Genomic DNA, 27,566 nt, shown 5'->3' with positions numbered 1-27,566 from the left:
GGATGAAAACACAACATTTTTAAATTTTGCAAATAACTGAAGCTGTTTTCGTAATACAACTCTCAAATTCGCCAGCATTCCTTTGAAATGTTAAGCTTTGAATTCCTATGATTTTTTCCTAGAAAATTCTGCCTTACAACGAAAAAAGCAGGGGGTGCATTTAGCCCTGGGGGTGCATATTACCCCCTCTCCCCCTATATAAAAAAAATACAGTTGAGTGACGAAAAATGGCAGAATATTGGAAACAGTTTTTAAATTTTTTTAACACTGGAACGCTTAACGCATGTCCAACTTACACGGACGCCCAAGCCTCCCAAAAAAGGTGGAACGGTAACTTCAACTCGCTGGTTCTCGGGCATAACTCAACCAATCGGGACGATTCTTGTTTCCAGGGATTTGTAAGAATGTCTAGATGATCCTAAAATTTTGCAGAACTTAATTTGAACAAATCTGTAATTTCTGCGACCAAAAACATCGTTCCACCTTTTTTAAAACGACTGCCTCCGCGGAATTTTTGGCGAATTTTTTTTTACACGCGAAAAAAAAAGTTGGAACGATGTTTTTGAACGCAAAAATTACCGATTTGATCAAATTAAGTTCTGCAAAGTTTTAGAATCATCTAGACATCCTAACAAATCACTGGAAAGAAGAATCATCTTGATCGGTTGAGTTATGCCCGAAAACCAGCGAGTTGAAGTTACCGTTCCAACTTTTTTGGAGCCTTGGGCGTTGGAATGTTAAATGAAAAATACGTTTTTTCGAAATTTCTGAGTTGGTAGAGAAATTCTTCTTTTTAAACGGACAGAAGATCTATCGCCATAAAAAAATGTTTTCATAAAAAATAATGTCTAATGGTTGAGAGCGAGTTGTGCCGCTATAACCACGGCAAATAGTGCCAGGGCATTCGTGGAAATACATCTCTCTGCGGTACAACTTTTCGCAGTAGGTCTGGCCGCTTTAACGTCTGTGATGTTTCAATGCATTCTAATGCAATGGCGCACTACATATGTTAATAAATGACAAGAAGAAAGCAAAGGCGTAAACTAAGCTATAGTTTTCTCCAGAATCCCTTTGAAAGATTGGCTGCGCTAGGGTTTGATTCGATGAGATAAGATTAAAAATAATTTCTAATGGTTAAGAAAAGAAACAGATTTCCGGCAAGTTTCAGCAAATTATCTAATTATTTCGGTGGATAGCTTTTCTGTATTAAAAATTTGTTTCGACGTATAAATTTGATTTACAAAGATAGTGGTAATATTCTTCTGTGGACAAAAATCCATTGCTACTGTATAAAGATTTAATTATTCAAGACTAACATTTGAAAGGGTCTTCAGTTATATTTGGCCCTTTTCAATGTTTAATTTTTTAACATTGTAAATTGGACCAAAAGTTACTGAGATATTGGCCTTCGAAAATCGAGGCTGTTTGGGTGAGGCTGAGAAAACTTCAATTTTTCAGTTTTTTTCTCTTCTTCCCGCTCTATCTCAGTAACCAGAGAGTTCAATTTAAAAGACAAATTTAAAGGAATATTTGTTTATTGCTTATTGCGAGATAAAATCACGTTTCTCCTACGCTGTGAGTGACAGGAGATTATTGCCGCCTAACTACCGCAGTTTTAAAATTAGCAAGTTGAACTGAAATTCTGCGTTGATTTGGCATTGTTTTGAATAATTTCCAAAAAGTTAGCTGAAAACTCAAGGTAACCTATGACAACAGCCAAAAATTTGTTCTGTGGTTGTCATGCGGCTGTTATGCGACCTTTATCTTGCGGTCGTATCACCGCACGTAAATTCTAATTATTGACGCCCGCAGTAATACTTAAAACCTTTAAAACCGCTTTCAGAAATGGTCATATTTAGACAATATTTTATGAAATCCTAAAACTGTTTTTTCAACCAGTGGCTACATCCCGAAAACGAATTACTTTATCAAAAATTGGGCTAAGACTGTTTATAAATAAGATTTCAAATTTAAATCCAATGAATTGAAAAAAACATGTTTCTATGATTGTTTTTGCATGTTTTGAATGTGGCAGTTTATTTGTTTTTTTTTTGTTATTCCCCCCACCCCCTTAAAATCGACTCGAAACTCGAAAATCGAAATCAAAAATTCAATGGAAATTTAAATGCAATCAGCTGAAATCAAATGTAAATGCAGGCGAATGGTTACGCCGTCTGCTTTGTAAGCGGATGATCATGGATTCGATTCCCATCTGCTCCAGCCTTCCATCGGATGGGGAAGCAAAACGTCGGTCCCGGCCTTGGTTGTCGATAGGCCGCTAAGTCACTCCAGGTGTGGGAGTCGTCTCCCTGCTATAAAGACAAATAATAGAACAAACCAATCCTGTTGCGGTGGAATCGCTGGTGGCGGTTGGACTCGCAATCCAAAGGTAATCAGTTCGAACCCTGGGGTGGGAAGGTTCCTTGAAATCATTTGAATTTTAGTAAATTTCCAATGTACTTCCAATGTAATCATTGCAAAACAACTGTATGGACGTATGATGCATTTTACAAGAATTTGTTCGTTGAAATGTTGAAATAGTGGCTTATAGTTAATTTTAGTTTTTATATATATTTTTATTTACTTTTCACCCCCTTGCCTTGGCCAGAGTTGGGGAGATTCTTAGGAGATATCCAATTTTATTAAATATTCTTTAAAACGGAAACCTGTGTCTAATTATTGTTTGGTTTTGTTATATAGGGGTCAGGGATGGAAAAATCGTAAATAAATCAATTTCGCTTGCGAACTTTCTTCACCCGCGAAAGAGAGAGGAGGCAAATCACGGAAAAAAAATCGCTCCCGAACTTCAAGAAAGTCAATCTGCTGATGATTTTTTATGAATTTCCTTGTCAGCACCACTTAAAAATATTTATTTCGCTTTGTTTACACACATTGCCCATCTACAAAATGTGACAGGTCATATTTCGTCGTGTGACGTTACACTTGCTGGTGTAGTAGTGAAAAAGATATTCCGCCGAATAATCAAGATGATGATTTTTTAGATTCCTTTTACCGATCTTTCGTGCGCGAGAGAGGAGAGCCATGCTCCCTTCGGATTTTTTTTTCTTGATGAACATCCAAAGATTTTTTTTTTTTTTTTTTTTGATGATGATTATTCCATCGCTGGTATGGGTACATCTTCCAGCAGCGTTTTATGAATTTTCAGAAGTTTTTTTCTCAATTTCCATCTTCTAATATGTCATATCTGGAGCAACATTTGAAAAGGGCGCATAAGCATTTTGACAGCTAGAACTATTTTGCAAATTCCGAGCCAACAGGTAACTATTTAACAAAACCCGCACCGTTAGAAGGTTGCTGGGAAGGCCAGCTGTTGTTTAACACATCGAGTTTTGTGGAAAAGTTACCTGTCAGCTCGGAATTTGCAAAATAGTTCTAGCTGTCGAAATGCTTATGCGCCCTTTTCTCGTGTTGCTCCAGATATGTACTAGGATTCAAAACTAACTACATCCAGAAAAAAATCCATACACCCATAAAGTTGCGAGAATTGACCACATGATGCTTTTAAGTTCGTTAAATCTTTATTAAATATGCGATATTCAATTACATGGATGGATGGAAAAGCAGACATCATTGTCATCAAAATTCACTCTTAAAAATTATAAAAAAAAATCACTCAAGTACACATGGGTTGTCAGTTCTTCGATATGTTTTCATCATTGGTAAGATTTATAAAAATTACTTTCAGAGAAAAGCAAAATTTGTTATTGCAAAACTATCAAGTTTAGATGCTTTCGTTATTAAACCAAAAACGAGTTTTTGCTTATAATTTTGATTGAACAACTCGATAAAAAATAGTCGAGCCAGCAGTGAGAAAATTGCGTGACAATTTTGCTACAGCTTGTTTTTTTTCAGTTTTGATTGTGAAGATTATAAAGGTCTTGTATCACTTCTAAAATCTTCTCAATCCAAGCTGAAAAAAAAACAAAAAAACTAGCCATGCAAAAATTGGCACGCGATTTCCTCACTGTTGGCTCGACTTATTTTTGACGTCTTTTAAATTGCGAATAAAATAATAAAAAAATCATGCGGCATCAAATTTACTGAATTGTTATAAAGTATTTATTCTAAATATTGGTTGAATTAAACATGAATAAAACTTCCTTAGTAGAATTCCACAACCCCAAGATGCCTGTACTGCAGAAGAGCCTCCCTTCAAGACCCTAATATTTAACCCTCGAGGGCGTGTTATTTGTGGCCAAACGATGGCGTTGGTGTGTGTGTGTGAGTGTGACGAACGAGCCTCTTCACTCCTAATTTCAACGGACGAACCAATGGCCCGCTAAATGGGACTGGAGGCTTGGCTTGGCACCAAACCAGGACCTTGCACTCCGAAAGCCGATGCAATTTTAATTAACCTCTTTTGGGTTTGGAACTCGTTTTTCATTTCAGCCCCATTTTCCATTTAAATTCACGTCAAAGATCGCTTCCTCATTTTTCCGGCTCAGTTCAGGGGTAAGGGGAGGGTTGAACGAGGGGGTGAAATTATTTATTCAACGGCTGATGTCAGTTGAAGCGAGTAAAAGGATGCATTTTGAATGCATCACATGCATACGGGAGGGACCTCGTCGGGAAACATGACACGAGTATTTTTTATGTTTTTTTTTTTCTCCCATCCCATTAAGAGTGGTTTGGTTTACCGGAAAATTTTGGTCTGAATTGTGAATGAGGTCGCTCTGCGGGATGGTGAGCTTTCGTATTTCAGTGTTGATGTCAAATGTTGTGATCCGTGGGATGCAGTACTTTTAATTGTTTTTTTTTAATTATGCACCTATTTTTTATGCGATTGATACTCTTTCGTTTAATATAATCTGTAATTGCTTAAAACAACTTAATTTTAAAAAGAAACCAAATTTGAACTCACCAACTAATTCAATCGCTTCTCATGGGATGGCTCGTCGTACCGACGATCGATGCTTACACCATCCACGGTGGGCTGAACCAGAAAATCGCAGCAGGAATTCTCCTTCACGCGGGGGTAGGTATTCCTTCGAGTCCCAGCTTCTGATCCGTTGATCGTAGCACCACGTTTGCACCGAAGAGGATTTGGAGGGAGGGCCCTCACCACCTCACGCACTCACTCACACCTTCTCACTTGCACTCAAACAGCACTTGACAACCTGTGAAAAATTACAACAACACACACACAAACCCTCTTGAGAGGTGAGAAGGGAGGGAGAGGGGCGGGAACTTCCGCCCTCTGGGGACACTCTTTTCCACTTGAAAGGATTTTTCTTCGTTTTTCATCTTCTTTTTCGAAATAAACCCAACGCGAAATGAAAGGGTTTTACTTTTTTCGTGTTTCGTTTTCCGTTTCCGTCAAAAGAGGTGATTTTTCCTTTTGTTGCAGAGCAAAACATATTTTCACCACTTTTTGCTTGTTGATTTGTCACTCAAAACGTCTTTCTTGCACAGGAAAGACTTTGATTGTGTTATAAATAGTATTGTTTAAAAAGATTGTTTCTTGTTTCTTGTTTTTTGTTTTTTGTTTCTTGTTTCTTGTTTCTTGTTTCTTGTTTCTTGTATCTTGTATCTTGTATCTTGTTTCTTGTTTCTTGTTTCTTGTTTCTTGTTTCTTGTTTCTTGTTTCTTGTTTCTTGTTTCTTGTTTCTTGTTTCTTGTTTCTTGTTTCTTGTTTCTTGTTTCTTGTTTCTTGTTTCTTGTTTCTTGTTTCTTGTTTCTTGTTTCTTGTTTCTTGTTTCTTGTTTCTTGTTTCTTGTTTCTTGTTTCTTGTTTCTTGTTTCTTGTTTCTTGTTTCTTGTTTCTTGTTTCTTGTTTCTTGTTTCTTGTTTCTTGTTTCTTGTTTCTTGTTTCTTGTTTCTTGTTTCTTGTTTCTTGTTTCTTGTTTCTTGTTTCTTGTTTCTTGTTTCTTGTTTCTTGTTTCTTGTTTCTTGTTTCTTGTTTCTTGTTTCTTGTTTCTTGTTTCTTGTTTCTTGTTTCTTGTTTCTTGTTTCTTGTTTCTTGTTTCTTGTTTCTTGTTTCTTGTTTCTTGTTTCTTGTTTCTTGTTTCTTGTTTCTTGTTTCTTGTTTCTTGTTTCTTGTTTCTTGTTTCTTGTTTCTTGTTTCTTGTTTCTTGTTTCTTGTTTCTTGTTTCTTGTTTCTTGTTTCTTGTTTCTTGTTTCTTGTTTCTTGTTTCTTGTTTCTTGTTTCTTGTTTCTTGTTTCTTGTTTCTTGTTTCTTGTTTCTTGTTTCTTGTTTCTTGTTTCTTGTTTCTTGTTTCTTGTTTCTTGTTTCTTGTTTCTTGTTTCTTGTTTCTTGTTTCTTGTTTCTTGTTTCTTGTTTCTTGTTTCTTGTTTCTTGTTTCTTGTTTCTTGTTTCTTGTTTCTTGTTTCTTGTTTCTTGTTTCTTGTTTCTTGTTTCTTGTTTCTTGTTTCTTGTTTCTTGTTTCTTGTTTCTTGTTTCTTGTTTCTTGTTTCTTGTTTCTTGTTTCTTGTTTCTTGTTTCTTGTTTCTTGTTTCTTGTTTCTTGTTTCTTGTTTCTTGTTTCTTGTTTCTTGTTTCTTGTTTCTTGTTTCTTGTTTCTTGTTTCTTGTTTCTTGTTTCTTGTTTCTTGTTTCTTGTTTCTTGTTTCTTGTTTCTTGTTTCTTGTTTCTTGTTTCTTGTTTCTTGTTTCTTGTTTCTTGTTTCTTGTTTCTTGTTTCTTGTTTCTTGTTTCTTGTTTCTTGTTTCTTGTTTCTTGTTTCTTGTTTCTTGTTTCTTGTTTCTTGTTTCTTGTTTCTTGTTTCTTGTTTCTTGTTTCTTGTTTCTTGTTTCTTGTTTCTTGTTTCTTGTTTCTTGTTTCTTGTTTCTATTGAGTTTTATTGAGTTTTGTTGTACAAAAAACCTGTTGTATTGTTCTGAGTTAGGTTGAAAGCCTGAAAATTCTACTTGAGCAATTCTCTCCGATTGCGGTTATTCGTTTTTTTTGTATTTTTTAATCTGGCTGAAACTTTTTTGGTACCTTCGGTATGCCCAAAGAAGCCATTTTGCATCATTAGTTTGTCCATATCATTTTCCATACAAATTTGGCAATTGTCTATACAAAAATGATGTATGAAAGTTCAAAAATCTGTATCTTTTGAAGGAATTTTTTGATCGATTTGGTGTCTTCGGCAAAGTTGTAGGTATGGATAAGGACTACACTGAAAAAAAATGATACACGGTTAAAAAAATTGTGATTTTTAATTTAACTTTTTTTCACTAAAACTTGAAAAAAAAACTCGTTTTTTTTTATTTTTTGATGTTTTAGGGGACATAAAATGCCAACTTTTCAGAAATTTCCAGGTTTTGCAAAAAATCTTTGACCGAATTATGATTTTTTGAAACAATACTGATTTAAAAAAAAAACGAAATATTGGTCCCAAAAATTGTCAACTTCATTTTTCGATGTAAAATTAAATTTGCAATCAAAAAGTACTTTAGTGAAATTTTGATAAAGTTCACCGTTTTCGAGTTAAGGCCATTTTTAGGTATTTTTTTTGAAAATAGTAGCAGTTTTTATTTTTTTCAAATTAGTGCACATGTTTACCCACCTTTGAAAAAAATATTTTTGAAAAGCTGAGAATGATCTCTATATTTTGCTTGTCTGCACTTTGTTGATACGCCCCTTAGTTGCTGAGATATTGCCATGCAAAGGTTTAAAAACAGGAAAATTTATGTTTTCTAAGTCTCACCCTAAAAACCCACTATTTTCTAACGTCGATATCTCAGCAACTAATGGTCCGATTTACAATGTTAAAATATGAAACATTCGTGAAATTTTTCGATCTTTTCGAATACAATATTTTCATTTTTTTTTTAAATCAAGACTAACATTTTAAAAGGGCATAATCAGTCGGATTGAAAAATACAGAAATTAAAATTCAAAAAAAAAAGGCCCAAAAGAAGGGAAACTCACGAAAGTCGCCTCAGGAGAAGCAAAATTAAGCTTGGTCCACCCACTCCTTTATTTTGGATGTTTTTCTTCTTTCCCTTGAGAGTGAAATCGACAGAGTGGAAATAAGATGTTGCCTGGAAAAGGGTTCCAACCAGGAGGTGCTGAAGCCCCTTCAAACACCAACTTGGATAAATGTATTAGAACGAGAGTAGAGGGACAACTTTGCAATTGTGTGAAACCTTTCTGTGAACACGTGTGTGAACTTTGGATTTAGTCACGTGTCTCTGAACTTTCTTTCATTATTATAACTGTTAAAACACTGTTAAATAAGCAGAAAAGACCTTTTTCCTGAAATGGCTTGCCGAAAATTACTAAATTATTGGCCCAAGTTCAGGTAGCACAACAAAAGCTCTTTCAAAACAAGTCCAGCTCTCAAACAAAAACCTCCATCAAGCTGCTGGAGTTGATCTCAAAGTACAACATCGCCACCGTGCCACTCTCACTCAAAGGTCGACGGCGCCGGCGTTGTTTACCGATAAAAATGATGTTTGCAGTAAAAATAACGATTTATTTTCCTTCCAACTAGTGCACATAAAAAAGCAAACACACAACCCCGGCACCGGGGCCTGAGACCATTCCTGGACTGTAGGGTGAGCGCCCGTATTTTTGATCTTCTCAACTCAAAAATTACAGAACGATGAATCTACTAGGAACCATAATCGAACCTCTCACCTTACTCGAAAGAATTTAGTTTGCAAAAACCATGGCAAACTACGACGACAACGACTGAACAAAAGATCGACCCATCCTCCACCCCGAAAAGGAGCCATTGATTAGGGTAATCGACCCTACAGTGAATCTTTTATTTTCCCCCCCCCCCCAATTGAACCCAGCTGAAACTAATGGCCAAGACTCGACGCCCACGTGTGCGGTACACTTTACTATCGTGATAAAGCTTCCAATTTGGCCAACCAAGGCAGAGAGCCCCCCTGAACAAGGTCTGCTTTTGTCGTGTTTTGCAAAAATACGATAAATTTTTCAAGGGTTTCCAGGAAAGCCTCAGACTGGCAAGTAATTAATAATTACTTTGATTTTTAGCTGGTAATTAGGTAGTTCTTTAATTACTTAGTAATTCATGGTAATCAGAGTTATTTTAAGTAATTAATTGGTAATTAAAGTAATTTTTGAGTAATTAAAGTAATTGCTTTTTTTAAATTGTACTTCTTCAACGAAACTTTTCACTTTTTATATATAATCTATTATAACAGTATTTTATTTATTTAAAATAAGAATGATACACAAAGATTAAAAAAGACTGGTTCTGTATGTCGAAGGCCTTATTCACCATAGTTCTCTCCTAAAACTCTCCTAAAATGTATTTTTATCATGTTGTTTATCGAAGATGACTAACAACAAAAGGCAACGCCATGACATATTACCCAGCGAAAAATGTTTTGTGAACCCAAAATCTATTCATTTTTATTAAGTAATTATAAAAATATGTTTTTTTTTTTTGCAGGAGCTACATTAGAATTGATTAATTTTTTATGCTTTTCCTTCTGATAGGCAGTCAAAATTATTTGAAGTTTATGTGGATCAAATATTTAAAACCAAAATGTACCTAATTATCATTGATAAAAACAAAGATTTCAAGTGATAGCCATTTAAAAATCATAAAAATAAAATATGTATTTAATATTTTTTCATAATCTGCAGAAATTGACAGTCCTGTAATATCTCTCTATTAAGAGCTATGTCATTTTCCCGAAAAAAATCCAAATATTTCTGAGACAAATGTTTCAATGTTAAAAATCAAACTCAGCGAAATCAAAATCGACTAATATTCAGATGCAGAAATTAAATCCAATGTAAATGTCACATTTCACATTATTCGTATTTTCAGTAACGGATTTTTTTTAATTTGCTTGAGAAAAAAACATGTGAAGTAATGTCAAACCAATGTTTGAAAAACATTTTAAAACTCAATGTTATTTTGATGACACACATCACACACACAATTTTCATGAAGAGCCGCTGCAAATATTTGCAAAGCTTTTTTTTTTGGCTCGAAAAATCAGGGGGCCTTTTTTCAAACAACTTCTATATTTTAATGGCATTCGGCTTGCAATAAACTGAACACAATTTTAAATTATTAATTAATTATATTAGGGTAATTCTCCGCCAACTCACACAGCAGTTGCCCCGACCCCTCTTCGATTTGCGTGAAACTTTGTCCTAAGGGGTAACTTTTGTCCCTGATCACGAATCCGAGGTCCGTTTTTTGATATCTCGTGACGGAGGGGCGGTACGACCCCTTCCATTTTTGAACATGCGAAAAAAGAGGTGTTTTTCAATAATTTGCAGCCTGAAACGGTGATGAGATAGAAATTTGGTGTCAAAGGGACTTTTATGTAAAATTAGACGCCCGATTTGATGGCGTACTCAGAATTCTGAAAAAACGTATTATTCATCGAAAAAAACACTAAAAAAGTTTTAAAAATTCTCCCATTTTCCGTTACTCGACTGTAAAAAATTTTGGAACATGTCATTTTATGGGAAATTTAATGAACTTTTCGAATCTACATTGTCCCAGAAGGGTAATTTTTTCATTTAGAACAAAATTTTTCATTTTAAAATTTCGTGTTTTTTCTAACTTTGCAGGGTTATTTTTTAGAGTGTAACAATGTTCTACAAAGTTGTAGAGCAGACAATTACAAAAATTTTGATATATAGACATAAGGGGTTTGCTTATAAACATCACGAGTTATCGCGATTTTACGAAAAAAAGTTTTGAAAAAGTTGGTCGTCATCGATCATGGCCGTTCATGGTCACCCGCGACAGACACGGACGACGAAACAAAGAAAAACGCAAAAAGTAACTTTTTCAAAACTTTTTTTCGTAAAATCGCGATAACTTGTGATGTTTATAAGCAAACCCCTTATGTCTATATATCAAAATTTTTGTAATTGTCTGCTCTACAACTTTGTAGAACATTGTTACACTCTAAAAAATAACCCTGCAAAGTTAGAAAAAACACGAAATTTTAAAATGAAAAATTTTGTTCTAAATGAAAAAATGACCCTTCTGGGACAATGTAGATTCGAAAAGTTCATTAAATTTCCCATAAAATGACATGTTCCAAAATTTTTTACAGTCGAGTAACGGAAAATGGGAGAATTTTTAAAACTTTTTTAGTGTTTTTTTCGATGAAAAATACGTTTTTTCGGAATTCTGAGTACGCCATCAAATCGGGCGTCTAATTCTACATAAAAGTCCCTTTGACACCAAATTTCTATCTCATCACCGTTTCAGGCTGCAAATTATTGAAAAACACCTCTTTTTTCGCATGTTCAAAAATGGAAGGGGTCGTACCGCCCCTCCGTCACGAGATATCAAAAAACGGACCTCGGATTCGTGATCAGGGACAAAAGTTACCCCTTAGGACAAAGTTTCACGCAAATCGAAGAGGGGTCGGGGCAACTTTTCCCGATTTCGTGTGAGTTGGTAGAGAATTACCCATTAAAATTCATATATTGGAGTAAAGCAGTACAGTATTTTTTCATCTTTTGCAATTGATTGATAAGGGTACGGTTGATTGAAACGTGAAACATAATGGAATTTCGAATCAGATTATGACCAGGTTAAATTGGCCATAAAGCAAATATTATTGTTCATATCAATTGAGCAACTTATTTTTTACCTGAAAATGGTATAATTAAATACTAATGTCAATTTTATAATAAAATAAAACAATTCCAAATTTCAAACCAATTAACTCGCTGTAGGATATTATGTAAACATCACCCAAAGTTTCAGCGCCCTCTAGTGCGGGGCATTTTTGACGTTTGATCGCCTATAGCTATTTTCAATAAAAATTATACGCGAAATTCACAATATCCAGATTGGTACAAAAAAACAAACAGCATAATTTTTGAAAGAGCTATCGAATGAGCTATTTATAAATAATTTAGTTTAGAACCGTAGAAATGAATACTTAAATTTAAATTAAATGTTTTTATTGTAGTGAAAAGTAATTAAGTAATTTATGTAATTAATCATTTTGGACCAGTAATTTGAGTAATTAATTGGCAGACTGGCAAGTAATAAACGCTTCTGGAAACCCTTGAAATTTTTGGGGTGTTTTTTGGACGGAACCATAGATCCGAACCGAAAGATAAACTCTCGTGTAGTGTGTAGAGACATTGGTATTCTGAGGGGTACGTCTCTGGAAAGGTTATCTTTTGGGAATTAAACCTAAATTGTTATAACTTTTATGGAGCACCTTGGCTATGAAACCTTCAATTCAACATTTTTTTATAAAAATAAAAACTTTATAAAATAAAAGTCCTTTATGGAGCAACTCACATAAAAATCAAAAAATCATTGGACCTATCATTCAATTGAGTTTTTATTTAAAAGAAAATGTAAAACTATATGAGAACTTATCCTATTCGTTTTTGTTGTTAAAAATCTACTTACAATTCTGGCAGATCTTTTTAAGACACGTTGAAAAAATAAAAAATTGACCTAAGAAAAAAATGGATTTTATTTTATTTTCATTTAAGCAATGAAGTCAAATTCCATCAACATTTTTATTCAAATTATGACTTTGTATAGTCTCAATTTAAAAAAATAACTTTCATTTTGACACACGAGTTTATCTAGAACAGTATTTTTTTTTCAAACATGATCTGGACACGAAGTCATACGCAATTTTCACTTAATACCATTGCTTTCTTGAAGTAAACAAACTTAGCTGTATTCCATTTTTAAAAATTCATTGAGATTATTCTCTTCAAAACTTTAAATCTTTAAATGTTCTAAAGTTATATCTTAATTCACAAAAAAAAACATTTTAATTAATACATATTATGTGATGTTTTAAATTATTATATTTTATATTTTTTCTTTATTTTCTTAAATCGAAACTGTTCAGAAGTTCTCACAAAATTCATATTCGACTAAAACCATTTTCTAAACTCTACAGATTGTTTGCTGTCACCCAATTTTTAAAAAGATAACTTTGTTATTTGCTTTCAATCTTCATCATCCCCTTTCCCCTAGTCCTTTAAATTTTAGCAATTTGTGCATCCAAAATAGCAAGCCATTTGGCGACATTTGCATGAAAAAAGTGTTTTAAAACGCACTTTCTACTATTTCAATTGATTTGCAAACACTAGTTTTCATATAATTGAGATTTGAAGGTAACATTTTTTTTGCGAAAAAAAAACCATTGCGGGACAGTAAACTGATTTTTTTTAAATAAAAGAAAGATTTTTAACGCAGGGGATTGCATTTTAAATTAGTTTCAGCTAATTGCATGAAACGAAGAACAATGACATAGATTTTCATAAAGTTTATGTTCTTTGTACAAAATACTCATTTTATAACTTTTTAATTTTCCTGATTTAATTTGAAAAACTTTTATTTTCAAACTCACTGAAATATTGTTTTAAGGTGATCCATTTTTTGTCATTTTTCAGCTTTTGCGATAAGGCCACTGCAAATATTTTTTGAAGTTTAGGTTTCAACATATGGATGAAAAAAGTGTTTTAAAATGCATTATACACCTTTCCAGTTGTTTTGCAATCATAGATTTCCGAAATTTCTAGATATTGACCAAAATTTAATTTTTGTGAGAAAAAAAGTTTTGCGGTGCTGAACATTGTTATTTAATAAATGTTCAAAATACTTTTAAACGAGCCCAAACAAGTTAAATATGATTATCAATGCAGAAAAAGGCATTTTAGAATGTTTTGAGTTGATTAGACTTCTATTTCCATTGAAATTTCGCAGTTTTATGAAAAAAAAATTGGCCACGATTTTTCTAACCAATTTAGAAATTTCCCTTTTAAAAAATATTTTCCGCATTTGAAAATAATTTTATCCAGGAGTATGTTGAAAAATCTTGAACGATTGGAGCAATTCTCTTAAGAATGAGCAATTTTTTTATATTTTTTTGTGGGTGAAAATATGTGTTTACTTTTTATATGACCAAAGTAGACATTTGGCATCATTGGAACGTCGATAAAAGTCTCCAAACAATTTTGGCAACCGTCTATACAAAAAAAATGCTATTAAAATATTATAAACTCTGTATCTTAGGAACGGATTTACTGATCAATGTGGTGTATTCGCCAAACTTGTAGGTATTGCTTTTCAGAGAAAAAAAAGTTATACTTTTAAAAAAATAATCTTTTTTTATTGGACTATTTACACAACAAAAGAATTGTTCAAAATAATAATTTTTGAAAATTCTCATTTTTGGAAATGTTTTTGATGACAAAAAATGCCATCTTTCGAGCCACGGCAAAAGGTGGTTTTTATTCATTTGAAAGCGTTGCCAATTTTTCGAGAAATGATCGTGATTTTTATGAAGGGGTCATTCATAAATCAAGTAAAAACTTTTTTTAAAAATTGTAAACACTCCTCTCCTCCTGTGAATAATTTTCCATACTAAATTAGTAGTTAATGTGACATGTAACAAAAAAAAAGATTATATCAGCACGAGTCGTTCATTTATCCAACGGTGCTCTGCCGAGTTGAATAAATATGAAGAGTGCTGAGAAAATAGAGTTTTGCTTTAAAACCGAGGGATTTAGATTTTACAGGTTTTAACAGTTCAGGGTCTGATGGAAATATTCAAAAAAATAATAAATAAATAAATAAATAAATGATACAATTCAAATAGTGCTGAAAACTTCAACTTTTCAGCACCAAAAACAGTACTGAAAAATACAACTTTTCAGCATTGTTTGTTTTTTTTTTGGTAGGGAAAAGTAGGCTTCTCAGTCAATAAAAGTTAGACAGTAAAAGTTGACGATTTCATAGCGAAATTGTAAAACAAAACTTTTTTGTATGAAGCGTGGTTTATCGTCAAGCATGGTCATAACTTGTACAGGTAGAAAAGCCTCGTTGTCAACCATAAAAAAACCAAATTTTTGGGGTATTCAATTGAATTGAAAACGTGCACGATATCGAAATTCATGCAAAATATGGGAATCTTGGTTGAAATTTTCTCAAATTTTAAAAATATATTTTCAGATTTTTGAAATCTCGACTGTAAAGAATTGGGTAAGGAAGGCTCATGATGGTGCTACCCCGCGCGGTACTAAACCATACTTGTTGTGGTGGCATTTCAATAGAGCCAAATCATATGACTTTTATATGGAAAGCTCCAAAATTTGTATGGAGACTTGTATTAAGAAACTAATGATGCAAAATGGATTTGGACTGAATAAATCGATGGACAAAATTGCATACAAATAAAAACATAAAAAATTAATTAGAGTTTTTGCGTAATTCTAGAGAACTGATCAAGTATTAAAAACATTGATTTTCATTTTCATCAGCTCAGCTCAAATCAATAAAAACACTGTGAAACTGAAAATGATTAACTTTTCGATAAAATTACATTACATTACATTGCAAATAATTAACTTTTAAAGCAATGTCATTTTATCGAAAAGTTAATCATTTTTGCAGAGTTTTTTTTTTAATTTGAGCTATTTTCATGTTTCTAGTGTTGGTTTACTAGAGATGTTAAAAAAAAAACAAATAAATCAATTCACTATACCACAACCTTTGTACAACAGGCCAAACCCATTTTTACAGATAAGATACATTCCTGTGTTGTGATTTTACAGATTATAAATTCCTGTGTTAAAAACAAACATCATCTATGAAAAACGTTTAAACTTCCAAACTGGAGTAAGTTATTTCTTTTTCTTTGATGTGAAATTTACTAGAGAGCCTATATGGAGAGGCGAAATGTCACTCTCAGGGTTCCAATCGAACTGTCAAATCGGGGTTCCAATCGAGCAACAAGGTCATGTAAGAACAAGGTCGGAATCAATTTAAAATCATTTTGGCAAAAAAACGAGACTTATAACAATCAAAAGTATTGTAAAACTGTTGTTGATAATAATCTGATAGTTTTTGTTATGTTTGTGCTTGTTCGGTACAAGAAAAGTGCCAGCACCAAAGCAAAACTACAAGTTTTTCAACCTTAAATTTGAATGACTTTGAGTGTTTGAAATTTCTCCCAGAACATTTCATTTCCCTATGTAGGTCCCTAAAATTTACTGGTGATATTAAGTGTGATGAAAAACGGTGAACTAGATTCAGTCTCTAAACCACAAAAAAGAACATTCTCAAGAGACCCCAAAAACCATACTTCTCAACTAACCAAACAAAATCAAGATAATTTATGCAAGTTCTTGCTCCCAGTTGCACAATAAACATGCTTCCCAAAACTACAAAATCATTGCATCCAATTATGCTAAACTCAATAAAGTGTCAATTCTTTGGCACGGTGCTGTGGGGGTAAATTTACATCTCTCCGCTGTAAAACCAATGCAAAGCAATTCCCATCAGAAATTGTCGTGTCTATATCTGGGACGGAACATGTCGTCGTCGCAGTCCGTATTTATGTTTTATTGGATGGAGGGCCTTGGGAAAAAACACCATTTGCAATGCTGGTTGCTATAAAGCTCAAACACACACGCATGGTTGACTGTAAATTTAATGCTGCTATAAAGCTTGGATCAAGAATAAAGATTTGATCTAAGATTTGTTACTTTGGAAATAGAAAATTAGTTCTTTTTGAAATTGATGTTTAAATTTTTTTAATCTAAATTTTCAATTAACTTCTTTTCAAGCTTAAAAATCGCATTACATAACCTAAACCCAAGCCAACCAACCCCAAAATGCAGCACAGACTTCTCGGAACGAACACAAACGAAACCGAATTGCAACAACATTTTAATCCTCCATTGTTACGGCAAGTGCATCCCACCCCCCGAAAAGCACACACTGACAGTTTGCCTCATTCTGCGTATTGGGGAGCAAGAGGGGAGTTGGTGGAGCCCGTCAACTCGAACTCAAGACTCTGTCAGAGATGTTTCCAGAGAGGGGGCAAAATGCCAGCAAGTACGCTGTTCATAAATAAGTTAAATCCCCCCATTATTGGACAGCTTGATTCCCTCTCATTTTGAGGGGGACCGTCGTTTGAGCAAATTTAAATTCAACGTAGTCCCACGTCAATATCTTAATGGTTCGTATACTTTGAATTTTGATAAGGGTTTTAATCACAATCAAAGTTACGCTATTGCACGGTTTCATTCTCCGACTGCTTTTATCGAGTCATAAAGCAAAGTATATGCTCGCAATTAGTGCTTCTGTGTACTACAACATAGTAGTACCGACAAACAAAGTAAATTATGGTTGATTCAATACGAGCTTGCGAGTGCGAATCAGAGAAGTTCGAGTGACTCAGCAGAAATGAAATTTAAAAAAAAATCCCGACAAATTTTATAATTTTGTAAGATTTTATACGATAATTTGAACAATTTTCAAATAATTATTTTGTTCAAACAAGTTTGCCACCTCAATCCTTGCTAATAGTAAAAAAAAGGATCGGCCCTATTCCGTAAGTTACAAAGTGGTCGAACCAACCCACAACATGATGGACTAACCTTTTCCCCAGCTGGACACTGCAGGGGTTGGGAGATTTTCCCAGGAAAATTCTGAGGGTTTTCTGTGTTTCTTTGGTGTAACAAGAGAGAGCTAATATTCCCCTCTGTTTTTCCTATCTCGTTTGAAGTTGATGAGGAGCTGACCGTAAATCAATAAGTCTCTGGGTTATCAGTAAAAAGATGTTAGCTGGCGGATACACAAAAGCGTTGTTTTGCTTCAAAAGATGTTGTTTTCTTTAATCACGATGTGAAAATTTGGAATTAGTTTAGCAGCTTATGTTGTGAATAGATAGAATTCAACAGTAAAAAATATCTGATCATTCAAAATGGTCCAATAGCCCGAATAATTAGACACGTATTTTTTTATTAGGACATAAGGGTGGTCCATACCAAGTTAAAATGGTTTCTTAAATTGTAATTTTCGAAAATATGCCAAAAACATTTCTTATCAAAAATCATAACCCCTTGTCTTTTTAACCAATTATAGCATTCTTGGACGCAAATAGTCAAAGTTTTCAAGTATTAGGCTAGCTTTTCGGTCCTCAAACCAACAGTCTAACTAATAACCTTTCTTTGTGCCCAGAGATGCAAAATTAATTAAAATGACAAAGAAATTGCTGAGACCACCCTGATGAAAAAAAAAATGTTTCTAATTATTTAGACCAAGGAACCTCCTGACCAATTTCGGACACTTATAATATTTTGGGTTTAACTTTTATATGAAATTGCTGCATACAAACATTTGTTTGATGATTTCGATATTTTTTCCAATTTTTTAACTGCTAAATATATCAGTAAACTGAAAAAAAAAAAACAAATTAAATAATGATTCAGTCACAATTCAGCACTTTAGTTTTTATACCTTCAAACATTTTTTTCCGTTAAAATTCTGTCTATTTTGGTGTATGGTTTACCTATATAAACCTTACAACTTAACTGGTTTCGCATGAGTGGTTTCAGATTTTTAAACGATTTTTCTAAAACCCTCCATACTTATTTTGCTCATTCTTTTCAACTTTAATAAATAAAATTATTTTTGAATTTCTTGTGTAATTTGTTATTTTTTTATAACAGATAAGGCAGTGCGTGGCCGAATGGTTACGCTGTCCGCTTTGTAAGCGGATGATTCTGGGTTCGATTCCCATCTGCTCCAACCTTCCATCGGATGAGGAAGTAAAATGTCGGTCCCGGCTCTGGTTGTTAGGCCGTTAAGTCATTTCAGGTGTAGGAGTCGTCTCCATGCCATAAGTACAAACAACACACCAAACCAAGCCTACCCCGGTGGAATCGCTGGCGGCGGTTGGACTCGCAATCCGAAGGTCGTCAGTTCAAACACTGGGGTGGAAGGTTCCTTGGAGTAGAAAGAGATTTGGGTGCTCTCCCCATTCAAGCCTTCGGACTCCTAGGTTCGAGCAGAAACTTGCAATAGAGACCACAAAAGACCCGGGGGTCGTTAATGTGGATGGTTTGATTTTGAAGGCCGTTGCAAATATTTTTCAAAGTTTATGTCCCCCCCCCCTCCTTCAAAGTTGGTCTGAATAATCAGGGGGCAAAAGAAATATTTTTTCGAAAAACTTCAAAATTTTAATGAAAATTAAAGTTTAATCAACTGAAAACCACTTAAAATGCATTTTCCCGTGTTTATAACTATATTTATCATCATGTTTGAACTCCTTTGAAAACATTTTAAATTTTCATGAAATACCAATGTACAGTCCCACGAAAAGTTTTGTTTTTGGCGAAAAAAAATCCGTCAATACCTTGATATTTTTATAAATAATGATTGGAAAGCAACTGTACGCCTGTAAAATGCATTTTAAAACACTTTTTCATCCAAATGTTGAAACCTAGGCTTGTAATTTCAATTTTTATATTTTTTTATTTCCCCCCCCCCCCCCCCTCCCTCGACTATGGTCAGAGCCGAGGGACAAAAACTTCAAAAAATATTTGCAACGGCCTAACTGAAAAAAAAAACAAAAAAATCATTACTTAATAGCAGCATATTTTCCCATTGTTTGAAACATAAGTATTTCTTTTGGAATTAACTTTACTTGATTTTATTATTTATTTATAATTTGGTTCTTTCAAACATGAGCAATTTTCTTAAAAATTTGCAAAGATTTTTGAAAAATTTCCTTGAGTTTTGGGATCCTTTCGATAATGAGCCACTATTATTTTTTTTTTTTTTGCAAGAGATTGCTTTTTTTATTTTTGTTAGTTTTAGTTTATCTTCTGACATTTAAAAATTGAATTAAATTTGAACACATTTAACCGAAGCAACAATTTTAGAAATATGTGTGAGGATTTGTATCCTTTCGATTTATTGAAAACATTTTTTTCATCAATTTTTTTGTTTTGATTCTGTTAAATTTTCAGGCATTACTAAAATCTTGGAACAGTAAAATAGTTGTCAAACAATATTATTTTTATAGTTGTGCTTTCTAAACCTCGGTGCTAAATTGATAAAATTTGAAAAGTAAATTGAAATCATATCAATGTCACCCCGGTTAACAGTATGTTAGTTTAAAGTGTCCAAATTTATTTAAAAAAAACCTTACTTAATCCACTTTTAGGTGGTTGGTGTCTTCCTCACAATTATATAGTGAAAACACTGCTTCTAAAAAGTGTATAAATAACACTCAAGCGTTTATAACTTTTGAGAGGGTTGTCAGATTTTCAATCTTTTTGTCGCTTTGGAAAGGTCTTTTGAATACCTTTTCTTAAAATGTATAGCATGACGGATTTCCTAACAAAAACTACCCTTTTTACAATCTTCCGAACTTAATTGGGAGTCATTTTTTTTGCATAACTTTTGAAGTACTTTGCTAAATTTTATAATTTATAGATAGTGACTTATAGGACTTCAAGACGGATTGAATGAAACCAAAACAGACACACACAGACATTTGCTCAGAATTTGATTCTGAGTCGATCTGTATTCATAAAGGTGGGTCTACGAGGTCAAATTAAGGAGCTATTACACTACTTGCACTTTTTAACAGTTTGCCTGGATTCGTTTGTAGAAACGTCAGCCTGCATACATTTTACCTTGTTTGCGAGTTTTCCGCAAACAAGTTTGCGAGTTTGGCAAACTGCCAAACACAAAAAAGTGCGAGCTTGCTTGTTTGTGTGCATTAGTGTAATAGCTCCTTTACGAAGTTCATGTTATAGCCTTTCCTCATCAAGGTGAGGAAAGCAAAAATTGAAAATAATCATTTAAAATGCATTTCGACCAGTTTACAACAGATAACGCACACCGGGATATGAACTCTTTTTTGGGAATTTAAAATTCTAAATAAATCTATGTTAATGGTATTCTTAGGCTGGTACAAATATTTTTTAAAGTTTTTGTCACCCCCCCCAAGTGCAACCAGCTGAAATCAAATTGAAATGCGTTCTCCTGCGTTTAAAAACATTTTTAGCATGTTTGGGTTTATTAAAAAATCTTAAGATTTTTTGATAATTTTCGATGCAAATTTTTTTTTTGATGCAATTTTTGTTTTTGTCAGATCTTAGATTTTTTGAAAACTAATGATTGCAAAACAACTGAACTAGTGTAAAATGCATTCTAAAACACTTTTTTCATTTAAATGTGAAGACTATGGCTTGTTATTTAAATTTTTATTTTTTTTTTTTTTTAATATAGTTGTGATTAGATTTTTTTTTAATTTTAAATATCTCCATCATAGGTTAGTTTAAGTTCAACTAATATTAATATGCGATGACAGATTAATATTAACGTATTTTAGCTTGAGCTGATTTTGTATTCTTGAAATTTATAATTCAAAAATATTACATTTAGCAAAACAAAATTATAATTTGGTAAATCCTTTGCAACAAAAAATATTGTTCCTTGAAAATGTGATGAAATTGATCTTAAACTTCAAGTTTCGGATTTTTGATGTAAAAAAAATTAGTAATTGTTAACCCACTATTGTCTCAGCTTGTACTTGTCGTTTTTCTAAAAGATCGTTGGGCTGGCATGATCATGAAACAATTGTGTTATTAGGCAAATTTTTGTATAGAACGATATTTTTCTGACAAAACTTTGCGAAAGCTTTCCTTCTTCTATTTCCAAACGAGATTTTGGTTCGTGAACTTATCATTTCATTAAAATGGTAAAGGCAAATGGTATCGAAAACTACTCCATTGTTGATTCGTCTGTCTAGTTTTTTGATAAAAAAAAATAAACTTCAAAAGAATCCCATAAAACCCATGTGTCCATTGAACACGTTTCCCAAAATTGCCACAATCAAAGCCTTTCCTTCCTTATCATATGCATAATATCACCCCTGCCACCACCACCACAACAGTCCTGCCAACCAAACCAAGTCCTGCCGGAACCTGTGGCTTTCAGGATAACCATCTGGTCTGTAATGGCACCGCCGCCACCACCGTCCTTCAACGAGGGGGTCGTCACTTCCCTATTGTGACTGTGTGGTGTGGAGTCACACTACTAGTATTTGCGATTTGCGATGATCATCTCCAAATTGGAAAGGATATATTCCACAACAGCGTCAAAGCCAACTCTTTTGCATGAAAGAGTGAGAGAGAGAGCGTACTCTCTCCCTTTTCTTCTCTCTGTTTGCCGTATCTTCTCCACGCAATGTTGGCTAAATTGTGCTCGTTTGCTACTGATAGCGTTACACACACACTCATACACGCAAACAGAAGCAAATAACGCAGAGGCAAAAAATCACTTCAATCCGCGTGTAATTTTACGTTCTTTGTCTTCATCGCGTGATTGCGAGGGGTTTTCCATGACAAAGAAGCAAAATCACCACACTTTTCCGAGCACTTGTTTTTCCGTTTTCCAAGAAGGCCAGCAAAAAAAACACACACTTTTTGTCGTCGTTTAGCATTTTCTCCTTGAAATTATTCAAAAGGAAGCACAAACACACTGATATCATGCTCCCTCTCTCTCGTTCGCACCCTCTCCGTTTCACTCTCCCTCTCTCTCTTTTTCTTCCTCGTGACACTGACACTGACAGAAGGACGGAAAATTTCCGAGGCACACACCCAAAGCTGCTGGTTCCGGTTCCGGAGCCTGCCACTTCCACCCGGATCCGGACCAGCTGGATCGCCCCAAACGTGACCACTTTTCCCAGCTCCTCAGTTTGCGGTCACTCCGGAACGCTCTCCTTCTTCTTCTTCTTCCTCTCTCCCTCTAGCAGTGGAACCAGATTTTTCCTGGTGCTGCTGCTGGAAAATTTACATACCAACCGCAACCGACGCTCGCCGACGGACCGGGGAAACTCATCGCGCAGTGAAAGTCTCGGATTGACTGGGGACCGACTGGGCTGGAAGAAATCAACAGAGTCGTCGAGCCAGAGTTGGGGTGGCCACGATAGTGGCGCTTGGGGAGAGATTTTTACAGGAGAGTCGGGAGAGTGAGTGCTGATTCGGGGAATGGGGCTGGTTTGTGGGGGAGACGAGGGCACTGGGTTGGAATTGAGAATTTTATTTGAAAATTAAGAATTCCTTAAATCCGTAGTAACATTTCAAAAGAGCAAATCTGCGATAGTAATCAAGCAGTCTATCCCTTTTGCTCAAGTGACAGTTCATGTTAAGTAAGAGGGGGATAGACTGCTTGTTTACTATCGCAGATTCGCCCAATTGAACTGTTACTAACGGAAATATTTAACAATCTAAAGAATATCAAACGATTTATATAGTCCATCATATAGCATCACAGCTATGGTGGCACGTCGTTTAGAAGAGAAAGTCAACTTGAAAATACAGTCAAAGCCAAACAGGCACGTTAAAATCTGAACCTGTAAAACTTGTATTTGTATCGTCATCTGCACGGAGAAAAAAGAGTTCCCAAAATCGTGAACAAGCGTTCATGAAAATGGGAACCTCGAAAAAAGTGTTCAAATCCCATGGTACGATTTTGAAAAACGTACCATGAAATTTGAACACTGTTCGTGGTTCCCATTTTTATGAACGCTTGTTCATGATTTTGGGAATTATTTTTTCTCCGTGTGGCGCGATTCAGGACAGCTGTATCAACCATATTTCCACAATATTTTGATACCTAAGATTGGTTTTGGTTAGAACAAAGTTGGAAAAACAAAATTAGATTTGGGGCCACTTACAAAAAATCCAAAATCGTTTTCCGGAACCCCTCTTCGATTTTCGTAAAGCTTTGGTCTGAAAGGGGAGATTTTGGTCTCTGATCCCAAATCCAGAGAACATTTTTCGATATTTCGTGACGAAGGGACGGTTCGACCTCTTAAATTTTTCAATATTTTCACAAATACACTTTCTTCATGATTTTGTAGCTCGAAACCCTGTTGAGACATAAGTTTGGTGTCAAAGTGTCTTTTTTATGGAATCCAAAAAAACGTATTTTGACGTTGAATAACTTCTTACTCAAAAGAACTGGGGTGGATAATTTAAAGTTCTTTTCAAATCATTTTTTCGATTGGAACAAAAAAAAGGTGTTGCCTTCCTCACCTCACTGAGGAAATGCTATAAAATCACTCGAAAAATGAACTTCTTAAATAGGCCTCGTAGAACCACCTTCACGTATACATATCGACTCAGAATCAAATTCTGAGCAAATGTCTGTGTGTGTGGATGGACGTAGTTTTTTTTTTCTCACTCACTTTTCTCGGAACTGGCTTGACCGATTTTGTCCGGATCTGTGTTTTAAGATCCGTCTACAGATCCCATAGGTCATATTTTCATACCATTATGTTTAGTAAAGTACTTCAAAAGTTATGCTAAAAAAACGATTTTGACTGAAGTTCGCAAGATTGTAAAAAGGGTGGTTTTTGCTATACATTTTTAGAAAGGTATTTGAAAGTCCTTTCCAACGAGTCCAAAACACTGAAGATCTGATAACCCTATAAAAAGTTATAAGCACTTAAGTGTTATTTATGCACTTTTGGAGGCCGGATCTCAGATATTTTGATGAAAACGTAGTCCGGATCTTTCATGCGACCTATCGTTGGATAGGTAATCAAAAGACCTTTCCAACGAGCACAAATTGGATTGGAAATCTGACTACCCTATCAAAAGTTGTAAGCACATAAGTGCCCTGCAATATGAAGATCTGACTACCCAATCCAGTGGTATGAATAATGAGTCAAATTGATATGCTTTAAATTTGAGGAAGGCACCAACCACCTAAGGGTGGATTGAGTAACGTTTTTTCTTTTTTTTGTAGCTTTGCAAGTGTATTTTAGAACGATACAAAGTTAAAAAAAATTGTTGAGCAAGTTAAAACTCAAACTTTGATGTATAAACAATAGAGCTTTGTTTGCTTTCTAAACGAGATGATAATTTTTTACCATTTCGAAGTTTCAAATCACTCGTATTCTCTTGTATCGTATTCATTTGTATTTTTATTATATTTTCTTTTTCAAATTATTCAGCGAATTTTGTCGATGAATGTCTCTTTGAACGTGTGTTTTGATATTTTGATTCCACAAAATTGAAATTAAATTTTAAAAATGGAATTAAAAAAGGTTTCCTTTACGCACCATGAAACATCAGACAAACATCAGATATTTTTAATTAAATTAAATTAAAAAAATAATGTTTAATGATCAACACTACACTTTTAGCAAAAGTATTTTCTTAAGGAATTTTCTCTAGTTAAGTACCCTAGTTTTTATAATTTGCAATATGGGTATATCCAACGAGGAGACATTTTGCAGAGATTTATACTGTTTTACTATCAGTAACGTTTAGGGCTTGTGATTTTTCGCGATTTCACGGAAGCCGCGTGAACCGTGAAATTAGTCTTTTGCCGTGAAATTAGGTAAATATTGTGAAATGCGACGAAATGCAGAATAATTTATTGTCTAAATCCTCCTCAGTGTGTTTACACTTTGATTTTTTTCATAACAACACTTCACAAGGTTTTAAATTGGTATTTCAATTAAAAAGAACTTACAAATATTTATTCATGAAAAAATATTTGATTCAACTTAATATATAATTATACAATGTTAAGTTTAAAGCAACACATGAACATTTCTTTTTTACACAAAGTTAAAAATATAATAAGAAATAACTTTATAAAAGAATCCGCAAAGCAGGTAATGCTATTTTATTTTGAATGTTTTTTTAATAACGATGAGCAAACTTCATATAATGTCATGAAAATTTATAAAAATGTATGTTGGTTGTAAATGAAGTTTTGTATTTATTTTGATTTACAGTGCAAAATATGTTGAAAGACTTAAAAAAAATCATCAATTTTGCTTTTTTGTATTTTAGGTAAATCTTTGATCAGGATTTGCTTCGTTTTGGGGTTTCTCAGCAAATTCAATTTCTTTAAACTTAGTAAAATAAGGATAAATGAATCGTAAATTCAGCGGATGAAAATTCTAGTATGAAAGTCAAAGTAAATGAATGTAAAAAAAAACATATTTTTTGCAATTAATATCTTTTGGGATCATGTTTTGTATCTTGAGCTACTGCTACTTATTTCGGTAACTGTAATGTTCACAATTATTATAAAATCACAACTTTTACGTTCATTTTAAGCAGATTTTAGAGTACCGTGAAATGACCGTAAAACTCCATATATTAACATTTTCATTTGGGACTAAAATATGCGTATTTGATAAAAATGATGATAATTAAAAAACCCCGAGTCGTTGAACACCCATATAAACAATAATGATAATCTGAGTAATTTTAAAAATTAAGGTACGGTCCAGACTCGATTATCCGGAACCTCGATTATCCTAAGTTCGATTTTCCGAAGGTGTGTATGAAACTTCGAATAATCGAATCACGAACAAAAAATATTTTTTTCGTATTTTTTTATTTTCTTACTTTTAACATCAAATTAGAGTTCTGCGACCTTATTTTAGTCAAATTTAAATAGTTGGTTGTATATTTAATTGAAAATTGCATATTTTTTTCAATATTTCATCACCGCCATTTTGGCCGCCATCTTGGAATTAAAAATTCTAAATCATCTAAGAGTAGTTTAGAGGTCTAACTAAATTTAAACAATCAAAAATAAAATAACGAAAAAAAAATCGTTTTCGTGATTCGATTATCCGAAGTGAAATTTTGCCAAAGCCTTCGGACAATCGAGTCTGGGCTGTAATTGCAAAATAAATAGTATTGAACATAAACAAATGTAATACAGTGAACATCGATTCAGAAGAACGCATATTTTGAACCCTAATACCCTTGCTAGAAGTAGTCATCCATAAACCTAGGCCCCTAACCCAAAAAATCTGCGACAAAAAGTAATTATCAATTGGAATACATTGCACAACGTTATTTTTTTCAAATCAATTAGGCTGGTACAAATATTTTTATAAGTTTTTGTTGTTGTATGGAAAAACTGATGATGCAAAAATGCTTCTTTAGACAAAGCGAATGCATGGACAAACTTTCATTAAAATAAAAAAATACTAAGAAAAGTTGATTTGCCGGATCGTAGAAAACCACTTTGAACGATTTTTCATTAAACTATGTACTCAAAATGGCATTAGAACAATCTTTAGGTCATAATTCATAAACCCAACAAAAAAAGGCTAAATTCTTAAATTTAACTACTGCCATGACATTTGTTCTACATATTTTTTTAAAGAAATTGTAAGATTTATTAATAATCAATTGCAATTGTTGTATTGTTAAAAACAATTGAATATTTCATTACCTTTATTTGTTCAAGTTTGCCTCCATTGTTTTTCCAAATTCCCACCCAGTGCCCAAAATCTCCCCCCTTTGAAGAGCATGTACTCGTCCGTTTGTTTTTGTAACTGATACGCACGCGTAGCCGGAAGCCACTCTGCTGGAAAATGAGCTTCGAGTGTGCGAGAGCAAAAGCAAAATGGGGAGAATGAGTTCTCTTCTCCCCCCCCAAACGAATGGAAGACGCTGCCTGCTGCTCACGTGTGGGAAAATTCTGAACAACCTTCATTCCGTTACATGCCACCCACTCTCGTGGGGGGTAGCTTCGAAGCAAGGGGGGAGAGAGGGCAATTGCGTTCACTGGAATGTTTTGTTTTGGTGGATGATTTTGATATTTTTGCTCTCTTCTCTGTTGAGAGAGCGCGAGTGAGGAGGGGGATGTCAAATTTCTGTCAGGCAACTTGTGGCATAAGTGGCAGAAATCGGAGAGCTGCTGGGTGGCAACCCTATTTTTCGTTCGTATGAGCAGTTGAGAATGCAAAAGTTTTGAAATAGTTGGGTGTGTTTTGTGATTTGATTCATTTCAATTTTTTTTCTTAGCTATA

The 27,566-nt window shown here is 33.9% G+C and overlaps 1 long non-coding RNA gene across 1 annotated transcript in view; it reads right to left on the bottom strand.

The window, feature by feature from the left end:
- LOC120423877 (uncharacterized) overlaps positions 1 to 22,693 on the bottom strand; it is a 96,100-nt gene extending 73,407 nt beyond the window's left edge. The window contains exons 1-2 of the long non-coding RNA XR_005606293.2: positions 22,569 to 22,693; positions 4,883 to 5,138 (exon numbers count right to left, since the gene is read on the bottom strand). This is a non-coding gene — a long non-coding RNA (uncharacterized LOC120423877). The remainder of the gene's footprint in view (positions 1 to 4,882; positions 5,139 to 22,568) is intronic.
- Positions 22,694 to 27,566: the final 4,873 nt, after the last annotated feature.

This window comes from Culex pipiens, chromosome 1 (genome assembly GCF_016801865.2).
Source record: "Culex pipiens pallens isolate TS chromosome 1, TS_CPP_V2, whole genome shotgun sequence".
NCBI lineage: Eukaryota > Metazoa > Arthropoda > Insecta > Diptera > Culicidae > Culex > Culex pipiens.
This window is presented reverse-complemented; position numbering and strand designations above follow the sequence as displayed.